This window comes from Lipotes vexillifer, unplaced genomic scaffold (assembly GCF_000442215.2).
Source record: "Lipotes vexillifer unplaced genomic scaffold, Lipotes_vexillifer_v1.1 scaffold394, whole genome shotgun sequence".
NCBI classification, from domain to species: Eukaryota; Metazoa; Chordata; class Mammalia; order Artiodactyla; family Lipotidae; genus Lipotes; species Lipotes vexillifer.
Genome location: NW_006791731.1, coordinates 4,321,965 through 4,333,000, shown reverse-complemented (window position 1 = coordinate 4,333,000; position 11,036 = coordinate 4,321,965).

Below are 11,036 nucleotides of genomic sequence, written 5' to 3'. Positions count from 1 at the left end.
GGGGGGGGGGGGGGGGGGGGGATGAGAAACATGTGCCCTACCGCTAATCCACTCAAGGCTGGTGGCCCTCCCAGTCAGAACGGATGTGTGCATGAATCCAATTAAGATTCACCAAACATCAACCACACAGCAGGTGCAGAGTCAGGATACTTATCTTCTCAGCCACAAGGAATCCCCACGGTGGCCTGATGTGCTCAGAGTTACTGCTCCCTTTCAGGGACTGGGAACCCGAGGCCAGGGCATCACTCAAGGCCACGCAGTTATAAAGTGGCGGAGGCTGATTTGCAACAACATGGATGGACCTAGAGATGATCATGCTAAGTGAAGTAAGCAGGACGGAGAAAGACAAATATCATACGATATCGTTTATATGTGGAATCTAAAAACATGATACAAATGAACCTATTTACAAAACAGAAACAGACTCACAGACTTAGAAAACAAACTTACGGTTACCAAAGGGGAAGGGTGGGGGGGAGGGATAGATTGGGAGGTTGGTATCAAGATATACACATCCTACCACATATAAAATAGATAATCAACAAGTTATATACATAACTGAATCACTTTGCTGTACACCTGAGACTAACACAGCACTGTAAATCAACTGCACTTCAAGTTAAAAAAAAAAAAAAAATCCAAATAAATAAATAAATAAAATGGCAGAGGCTGGATTCACGTTCTGGGCCACCCACCTCCTGGGGCTGCTGGCTGCCTCCTAAAGGGAAGCAGGGTGTAAGTGGAAACAGGAGTCTAGGACAGACTGTGGGCCCTTGAATGTCACTGGTCTGAGTTCTGTGCTTCAAGTAACACGTAGCAAAACACTCTTCAATTTTGAATCATATGTGAGTTCCACAAAGGTGGAGACTAATGAGCTTTACATGGAGTTGGGAGCGAAGGGCCGTATAACCTGGGTCCGTGTGGATGCCAGAAATGGAGACCCTGTCCGTGTGGTCCCCTCTGAGTCCCCGCACACCAGTGAGAGTCTCCTGCCTGGTCCCACTGTTGCCTACGCCTTCCAAGACTCCCTTCTCCAGGCAGAAGAATCCGTATCTTGTTTTGGTGAGAAGGTCTCTCTTACCCTTGGCCAATGTGGTTCACGTGAGGGGACCCCATGGCCCGGCGACTGGGGTGGTGGGTGGTAGGAGACCAGACCGGGCCAACTTGGACTCCACATCCCTACTAGATATTGGACTTTGTCAAGGGACAAGCATATAATCCAAGCTGGGCCTATTAGGGCCCTCCCTGGGAACTCTGCTGGAGTTTGGGGGAAGACAGGTGCGTTTCTGGGGAGCTGCTGAGTTTGGAGCTGCGGAAAAAGCCGTTTGTCATGACATGGGGGGATCCTGATGGAGAGGAAGACCACCCATTGAGGGGAACGAGACAAGCTTTGTCACTCGAGCACCTTAGCTCAGTGTAGCCCAAAGTCCAGAAAGCACCCAGAGCTTTTGTGTTGGGGATAAATATTTCCCCAGTCCCATTTTCTAAACCTAAGCCAATCTGAGCTGGGATTCTTTCATGTGCAAACCACAGGCAGGCCTTGTACTTTACAAGGCCCAGCGGATACAGCTCCATGTCTGGAGCTCCCCCAGCCTCTCCCACGTGGCCCCTGGTTCCTTACTCTCTTCCTTGTTCGATATCTTGTCTCCTCTTCCTTTCCTTTCTTCTTTGATTGACAACTCAGCTTAGACTGGCTTTCCCAGGATCACCCTGCCCACCCTCCCCTTCCAAGGGCTGACTTCCAAAATCCACCCAGATACCCCACCCCTGCACCCTTCCTGGGCCAAGGGGGTGGTGGCACAGACAGGGGGGCCCCCTCCCTTTAGACAGCCCCACCACCAGCACCAGAAAACGCTCATTGCCCTGCATTGTTCTATGAGTCTATGCAGACGTCTGAGAGCTGTCATAACCCCATTCATATTTCTTTCATTTTCAGTATTGAATTCTTCCTGATTTTGTTCTTTCTTTTCTCCCCTCTCCCCGACCCCAAATAGACTGTCTCAGTTCATTTCACAAGAGACGGTCTCAGATTGCAGGGTCCCGAGGACACAGAAAGATATTTCTGTTTAACGTATTTTGAGTAGCGTCTGGTCCGATGAAGCAATGCGTATAAATAGTGCCAGAGCACCCACACTGATTTGGGAGGTGCCGACCCAGAAAGGCTCCCCTTTTTCTGGGGGAGGGTAATCAGAGCCATAAGCAGCGCCTCCCCCGTGAGATTTGAGACAGGACAGTAGGTGGAGCGCCGTGGGCCAGACCGGCAGTAGTTTGGTTCCTGTCTTCAGCACCGTGTGATCTCAGCTACTGTCTCTGAGCCTCAGCGCTTCGTCTGTAACAAGGGGATTAACCCAGCCTCACCAGCTGGTTGCAAGGATTAGGGTCCCTACCACAGAGGCTGGTTGCCTAGTCAATGGCAGCCATAAAAAGATTTAAAACTTTAAAAAGGTACAGGCACTCAATTAAAGGAAGTTATTGCTACCAGAGAATCCTTTTCGGCATTCATTTCATACTGACAGTACTTTCTGTACCACCACGTAACCCAGTTCAGAGACCTCTCTATCTGAGAGAGGTGCCCCCATCACCCCATGCCTGAATCCCCTCTCGGCCCCTCTCATGCCTTCATTTAGGTCGCGGGGTCCCCAGTAACCAGGTGCTAGCAACTTTGCAAGGTGCTAAGTGTACCTCAGAATTCTACACTGTGGGAGCAGGAAGGAGCTTGAGAGATGTTAACCGCCTTCAGATAAGGGAGGATCAGGCCCTGGCTTCCCCTTCCCAGTCAGAGCAGTTTCACACAGGCAGCCCCCTCGGCGACTGGACCATTTGGACCCCCTACCTTAAGAAACCCTGTAGTCTCAAATCCAAGCTCCCCACTCAGCCCTGAGGGCACGCACCCCCCAGAGCCCCTGAAGACACTTTGCCTTTTGAGGGTGAGACCCTGACGTCTGTACCAGATTGTCAACCCCGTGTGTTATATACTCTGTGAGTTTGCAAAGGGCCTTGCTCACGCTGAGCACAGATGTCATCAGAGGAGGCAGGTCTGTTCACATCATTTCCCAGCTGAAAGCCTTCTCCTCAGGCCTTCTTCAGTCTGGTACCAATCTCCTTTTCCACGTTCATGGTCTCCACCCACTCCTCATGGACCTAATTCTCCAAACTCAGCAACTTCCCTCTCTTTCCGCAACACCCCAGCATTTTCTTTTCCTAAATCCTAGCCATTGCCTCTGTTGTCACCTCTGAGATGATGTCTTTTCCTTGCCAGGCAGACTCCTACTCATCCTTCAAAACCCAGCATATGTGCCTTCTCCCCTGTGAAGGCTTCTCTGATTCCCCACTATCTTCTTCAGGCTCCCACAGACCCCCGGTTTTTCTCACCACACAAGTGATATTAAAACCGACCTACTTATCCGTCTGTCTTCTCCACGGAGCTCCTCAGACTTAGGGGCTATGTCTCTGGTCTCTCTTCCCCAGCGCCTGGAACAGTGATAGGCACAGAGCAGGCGCTCCTCGTATCAGCATAACGATAGGTGAGTGTCTCAACTAACTTAACTCTGTATTTAACTTAGATAATAAAAGGGCATTCTCTTTTATTTTTTCTAAAAAAACATTTTTAAAAAATAATCTTGAAACTTCTAACTCCTGAGAACAGAGGAAGCATGTGGATTATGAGCACAGGAGTTACTGTCTCTGCCTAGTCACGAAGGGTTTCTTTTCTTCTAAGAAATCTCCTCAGATCCTACCAGGACCCCGACGCTCTGCAGGCAGTAGCAGGCGGGGAGGTCAGGGATGCGTGGGGAGGGACCAGGAACAGAGGCCCTGCAGGATGAGTTTTGTTCCCAGGAGTTGATTCACAAATGTGCCCGGCACAGTGGGACAAGAGAGATTCATGAGCCACCTCGACCCGGGGCTCTGGCTCCCTGCCTTCCGGGAATTTCTCCATCAAGGGGGGCCCCTGTGGGAGGGACCTCTGTGGTTTGCTGTGTCGAGTAAAGTCGGGTTATCTAAACCCCATCTGAGCATTTATTGGTGGGAGAATTCCACAGGAGGAACAGAAGAAAAGCCTCTTGAAAGGTTCTGTCTGAGGAAAGAATCACTGCAACCCCATCCTCTTTCCTTTTCACCTGAAGAACCACCCAGACACGGCTGATCAACACTTGCTAACGCCCTCGTGCCTTTATCCAGCCAGGGACTTGCTGTCTCACTCACTGCTTCGTGAATCCGCTCCCTTGCCTGCCCCTCCAGGCAGCCGCGCATTTCTGCCCCCACGCCCTCGCTCCCTGACTCAGCACCCACCCACTCACCTACACAGATGCTCACTCATGCGCAGGCACGGCACCCTCCCCACTCCCGCCCAGGTCTACGCTGGGGGCTGCGGGGATGGAGGTAAACAAGGCAGAGTTTCTGCCTTCAGAACGGTACACGGTAGCTGGAAGAGCCCCCAGGAGGAACGAGGCATTTAAACATAGTGTGGGGAATTCTCTGCTTTCCTGCAAGGCTCAGCATTACCCCTCCAGGAAGCCTTCCGGGAAAGCCCAGCCTTAGCACACAGCACCGTGACACAGGGAAGGGAAGGAAGCATAGAGGAAGGAGGCTTCTGCTCTTATCTGGTCATTTGTCCTTAGCTGGCCACTTAACTCTCTAGGTCTCTCCTCATACATAAAGTGATTACTAACTACCTGTAGGATTGTTGCAAAAGTTACCTGGGGGGAGTGTGTAAGCACGCAGGGCCAATGTCTGCATTCCAGTAAGTGTTGCTGCAAAAAGGTGAACGGCTGGCTGGGGAGTCCTCCACAGCACAGAGCACCTGAACCCTCACCTGAACACCGTGAGCAGCTTGGCCTCTGGGCTGCGGGGTGTCTGCCCCTTGATTCCCTAAGCACATACCTGACCCGCAGCAGGCATTCAGAACGTGTTAAATGGACGACCGGATACACCCCTGGGGGAACTGACCAATCAAAGAGACAAGGGATTATAGGTACTTGTGTGCAGCCAGAGCATCATTTGAGGGAGAGGGCGATCAGGTTGATAGAGGTACTTTCTTTTCCAGCGCGGGAACAGGCTGGTGTGGCTGACAGGGAATCCTGGGGCCTGTACGACCTTTGAAAGGTCCTAGAAAACTGACCTACCAGGCATTAAGGATGTCAGATCAACTCACTGACCAGAGGTTCCCAGGCCCTGAACTGACCCATATCATGTTTTCTCTGGTGATTCCTGGACTCGAGCACAGAGATGCTCTAAAAGGCACTGAACCACACAGCTAGCCAAAGAAGGGCCAAATTCAGACCCAAGCCAGACTTATACACACCAACACGGCCCCGCCCGTGAATCCAGGCCCCCTGAGCTCAGTGGGGCCCCCAACAATGCCCAAGGTCCAGAGCTGCCTGGTCATCACTCAGAACCCCCCTGAGTGGGGAAGGAGAAGCATCCATCATGCGTGTCTGTATGTGGAATGCTGTGCCAGACCTCGTAAATATCAGTACCGCTTTTCCAATTTCGATATTTCATTATTTTATTGTGATTTAAACCAAGTTGTAATTTCGTTAATCCAATACTACGTGCCAGGCACTTGATTATCACCATTTTGAAATTACTTCCTTCCACAAAGATTTCTTGAGTTCCTACTGTGTCCAGCATCATACAGACACTGGTAGTTCAGAGATAAGAAATATAAAACTCATGAACTCCAGGAACTCACTGCCTAGTGGCAGAAACAGACCAGCCCACGGTGGGTTACGGCAGTTGATGACGTGGAGCTGCCGCAGCATGGGGTGCTGGGGGTGAAGGCAATCCAAGACGCAAGGAGAGCCCACGCTGACTTGCCCACAGCAACTCAGGAGCAAGGGAAAAAGCTGGGATGCCATTAGGTGTTCCTTCAGAGGCCTGGAAACATCCCATCCAGGGTCCCATCCCGCCCATCAGCTTTGCTAAAGGCGAATGGGGACCATGGCACCACTGCCCAGTGGCCTCACAGCAAGCATTAGATCAGCCAAAACATACCTGAATTCAACCTTTCAATTATAAACAGAGTAGTTCCTACGAGCCAGACACTGCACTAGGTAAACATGTTTTAGTATTCATTGTTATTGTCCCCCAATTGTTCAAACGCTGGATTTTGATTGACGTGTATGTTTGGATATAAAATTCTGAAAGGGTATTTGCCAGAATGTTACCATTGGGTAAGCTGGGGGGATGAGAACACAGGGCTGTTGCCAACATTGTTGCCCTTGTAAAAATACGCTTTCATTACTTTTATAATTTAAAACATCCTAATGAGAAATATTTTTTTAAAAGAACAAAGATTGTCTAAATGGTGTGTTTGCCTCTTTGGATAAATTCTATCCCTTTACCTCATACACTGAGGCCATGTGGAATTTTGGTTCAGGGTATGAGTTTTGCACTAAGACATGGGTTTGAATCCCAGTTCTGCTGCTTACTAATTGTGGGACTGAATGTCCATAAGCCTCAGTCTATCCATCTGTACAAGGGGTAGCAGCATAGCCGATTCACAGGAGTAAGTGATGTGAGAATGCATAGTATACAGCCTGACACCCTCTGGCATCCAATCTCAGGCTCAGGGTCACATTATTTTTGTTTCTACAGATGTCAAAAAATGTCATGGGAAAGGCGATTTCAATTATTCTAAATACCTCCAAAAACATGAATTAAGGGCTGGCAGACGGAGGTGGCAGGGAGAGAGCTTTCTTCTTAACGAGGTATCTAATGATGTACCGGACTCCCTTGGGAGGTGGTGATTCCTCTGTCCCTGGACAGAAGAAGGTGGGCAAATGCTGGGAGACATGATGCAGTCACTGGATAAGGAGATTGGGCAAGGTGGCCGTGAGGGTCATCTTATAGCCTTCAGATGCAAGCGCCTATAAAGGGAATCCCCCAGTCACTGGGCTGCCGGGCAGTCAAGGCCAGCTCCAACTGGCTCAGATCTGCCAGGATGCAGTTAAAGGAAAGGTTTCTCCTTCGAGAGAGTTGCAACCAAAGGACGGTGTAAACTGGTATTTTTTTCTCAAAATTGTATTATGAACCAAACTTTAAAAAATGAAAATGATATTCTCATCTCTACCAGAACGTAGACAGAATTAGCTAGAAGTAGTGAGCATCCAGTAACTGGGAGGGTACAAGAAAAGGCAAGTGGGCAGCAGGAGGGAACTTAACCATCAGATGGGGTTTGCCCCCAAGGGTTCTGACAATGTCCACGACCACTGCGGGCTGGTGGCTCCGTGCATTCCCTGGGTCTCAGCCAAGACTTCCCTTTGTCTGGGCCGCGACGTTACTCGGCTTTCGGCCTCTCATGAATGCTCAGTCCCAAACCTCCTGAGAGCCATTAAAATGGCCATGCCCTTTGACCCAGAAATCCTATTCCTTGGGAATAATCTGCCAGACCACATCCAAAAGGGGCCAAAGTCACGTGCAGAAGGATGCTAGCTGCAGTGGCCAGCGAGAACGGTGAGCACGTCATGGCTCACCCACTTGAAGGGATTCTAAGAAGCAATAAAAAATGGTGCTTACTAAAACCACAAAGAAAGTGACCGATTTTGCTAAATAATAAAGCTGAGGAATGGTACATGTCACAACATCCATTCATTCAACTCTGCATTTATGCGGTCATTTACTCATTGCAAAGCACAAGGCGGAGAGGTCAGTGTGGCCTCCTGGCCTCGGTCTGGTCTTCTCAGACACCAACCGCACCTCCAACACACACACACACACACACACACACACAGAGGCATGCATGCATGCACTCACAATGCCGAGTCCTGGGGGGGAAGACCAAAGGGCCAACCTCTCTATGCCCAGGTGCCTCTCTGTAGACCTGTGTTTGAGGCCCACCTCTATCTCTAACTGCAAAGCAGGCGAGTCACTCACATTCTCCTGGACTCTGTTTCCTCATCTGTAAAATGGGGGAATATACTTTTCCCATCTTGCCATATCCCTCTTCCTTGATTTTTTTTGTTATTTTCTTTTTATTCACGAAAATATTCTTGTTATTTTAATTTTATTTAATAAAAATGATTAAAACTTAAAGTTATTTTTGTCAGGCAACCTGCCATGTCTTCAATTCTTGAGTAAGAGGTTTGGCTAAATATCCTCAGGGACAATTCCCACCCTAAAAAAATCCCCATGGGCCTTTCTCATTCTGGTTCTCCCCAGCTGGCCTGCATTAGTAATGATGGCTCCTTCTGTCGATGTGAAAAGTTCAGATTAGCCCCTCACCAGCACTGTGAAATGGCCATCCAGCCTCAGTCTAAATCCCTCCGGCACTTGGGGCCCACCCCCCAGTGAGCGGATCCAGGCGGGTGGATCTGCCCCAATCTTCCTACTGCACTGGAATCCAGTGTCCAATGAAACTTTGCCCACTGGTCCTCCTTCCACCCTCTGGGGACCAAGAGAACAGATCAGTCACCTCTTCTCCACAGCATCCCTTCAGATTCCCGTGGCCACACATTTTCTTTCCTCCACACCAGAGCATCTTTCTTACAGTCACACTGACCTTTCCTTGTGAGCCACGCGTCTGTTCCCAGGACATCCTGCTTTCTCTCCTCTGAAAGTGCCTTCACTTATCTGTAACCCTCTTAGAATGGAATCAGACCGAGAGAGATAACCTGAATCATCCAGTCCAGAGCCAGCAAAACCCCTGCAGGTCACACAGACAACCGTGTATGACCAGAGGGCACATGCCTGGCTGAAGTGGGCGGCTCCTCGGAAGGCCTCCCGGGGACACAAGCCAAAAGCTGTCCCATCTTCCCATTTTTCAAGAGAAGCCAGAGATTAAGATGCGTGCATGACATCTCCTGAACATGTTGTGTTGGCAAGCAATTAAAACAAATGTAAAATAACCTAAGAAGCACTACAACTGTCTGTGGGCTGGACCAGCCTGTGGGCCACTTCCTTAACCGTTTTGTTAATTATGAAAGAAACTTTTGAGAATCTGATGAAACTTTGAAGAAGCCCCATAAAAAAACAGTTACAAACAAATTTCTGCTCCCATTTGAAAGGCCCCATGGATTCCCCGGAGGCACTCCTGGATCCCCAGGAAAGGAAACCCTCATCTCTTCCGGCCTCTTTGCCAGACCTGGGAGGCCCAACAAACACAATTTGGTGACAATTTCCCAAAGTCACGCAGCTGGCCCCTGAGTAGCAGCGTGACAAGGAGATCTAGGATGGGGGGGCGGGTGTTTCTTCCTCACAACGACTGATGCCATCCCCTCCCCAGACCCGTGAAACAGAAGCAAAGTAAGATGCACCGCATGCCAGTGAGGTCCCAGGCACTCACAGAGCTCTTCCTGCGTCATTTCATCATCTCCACTTGGCAGGTGAGGAAACTGGAGCTCACTGGGTACAGTCCCCCCAGCTCAGGGCAGCCAGAGAAAGCGACTGAGTTAGGACCAGAAGGCCAGACGAGCAGCAAAGCTCCTGCCCTTCACCTGCATCTACACCAGCTAGCCAGCACACCTCACTCGGCCTGCCTCTAGCAATGCACAAGCCCTGGAGCTTAGAACTTTCCCGGAACAACTCATGAACTAAACTAGAAAGGGCCTGGAGATGCGGCCCGTCACCGGGGGGCTCTCCCAGCTCAAGTCTGGCCTCCTAGGATTTTGCCGGGTGTACATCCTCAATGAGACACAGACAGACTGGGGCCTGAATGACCTGTGCAGAGACAGGAGGGCCGTACAGGGTTCTGGAAGGTGACAAGTAATGAAGTTCTGGGGAGGGAGATGGGGCACGGAGCATCAGGACGAGGCCGGTTGGGCTGCCTCCTTCAGGACATGCCTGATAAGCGTGTCCCTTGTCTGTCATCTCAGAGTCTGGACTTGAGTGGGGAGAGGGAAGGGCACGTTTTCCAATAACGTGACTAATTCCAGTTACACTCTATAACCTGGTACAAGAAACTCAGGTCTGCTACAGAGGATGGATTTGCAGAAAAAGAACAAAAACACCTTCCTGGGCCAGAGAAGTTGGGAGAGGCGAAACACACTGCTCAGATAGGAAAGAGATTTAAATTTAGACCAACATGCAAAGTTCCTGGACAATAAATACAAAACCAAAGGGAAGCTATTCTTCCCCCACTTCACTCTCTTTGTGATTGTTTTTGTTTGTCCTGTTTTTTGTTTTTTTCAATCTTTCTGGCTCATACTCCAAATTTCTTACTGGAAAGTTGAAAGAAGCTGGGGTATCTCAACAACTCTAAAAGCAGCAATCGGAAACAAGCCGGGCATCTGACACGCTGCCCTCAGCCCTGTGCTCCTGCCTCCTGGGGCTGCTCAACTATAATCAAACAGGTGCTTTCTCACCGACTTCGCTCCTTTCTACTAGAAAGCTCAGGCAAAGCACAGACCCACCTCGCAGGACCGGGGTCACTGCCTGAAGAGCTCAGTATGCTCTGGCTCCAGAAGGAAACAGATCCTACTTAGGAGAGGGCACTGTCCCCGGGGCGCACGCCCCCAGGACTCTCCCCTCCTGGTCATGGGGAGATGGGGGGGAAGCCTGAAGTCCCGTGACCTCCTGCAGCCCCCAGCGGAGAAGAGAAGCCGGCCTTACCTGGTGGGGCAAGAAGCTCAGAGGGATGCCAGCTAGGGTCCCAGTCCAGGCGGATCCACGGGAAGCAGTGTCTGGAGAAGACGCCAGCCCCAGGCAGCCCCCTCCTGAGGGTCACCTGCCAGCGACCCCACCCACCCTTCCCCCAAATCTAGCAAACTGACTCGCTAGATAAGACTTGCGATAGGTCTGGGGGGGCCCCCGCAGGCCAGGGGTCCGGAGAGAGAGCTAGTTTTCAAACCGATAACTAAATAAATACAGTAAAAAGGTAAGGCTTGGCACTCAGAGAATAAAATAGAAAGTGTGTGAGAAACAGAAAAATAGGGAAAGGGGGGGGACACTTCTCTGGGGAGGAATGCAGCAGCGGCAGCCAACCCAGCTGCTGCGCAAGAACAAAGCTACTCGGTCCCCCCAGGGGCGAAGGGGCCGGAGCGGTGGGATCCCCAGCCGGGAGCGCGGAGGGCGGAGCCCGGCGATGGGCGGGGCGAGGA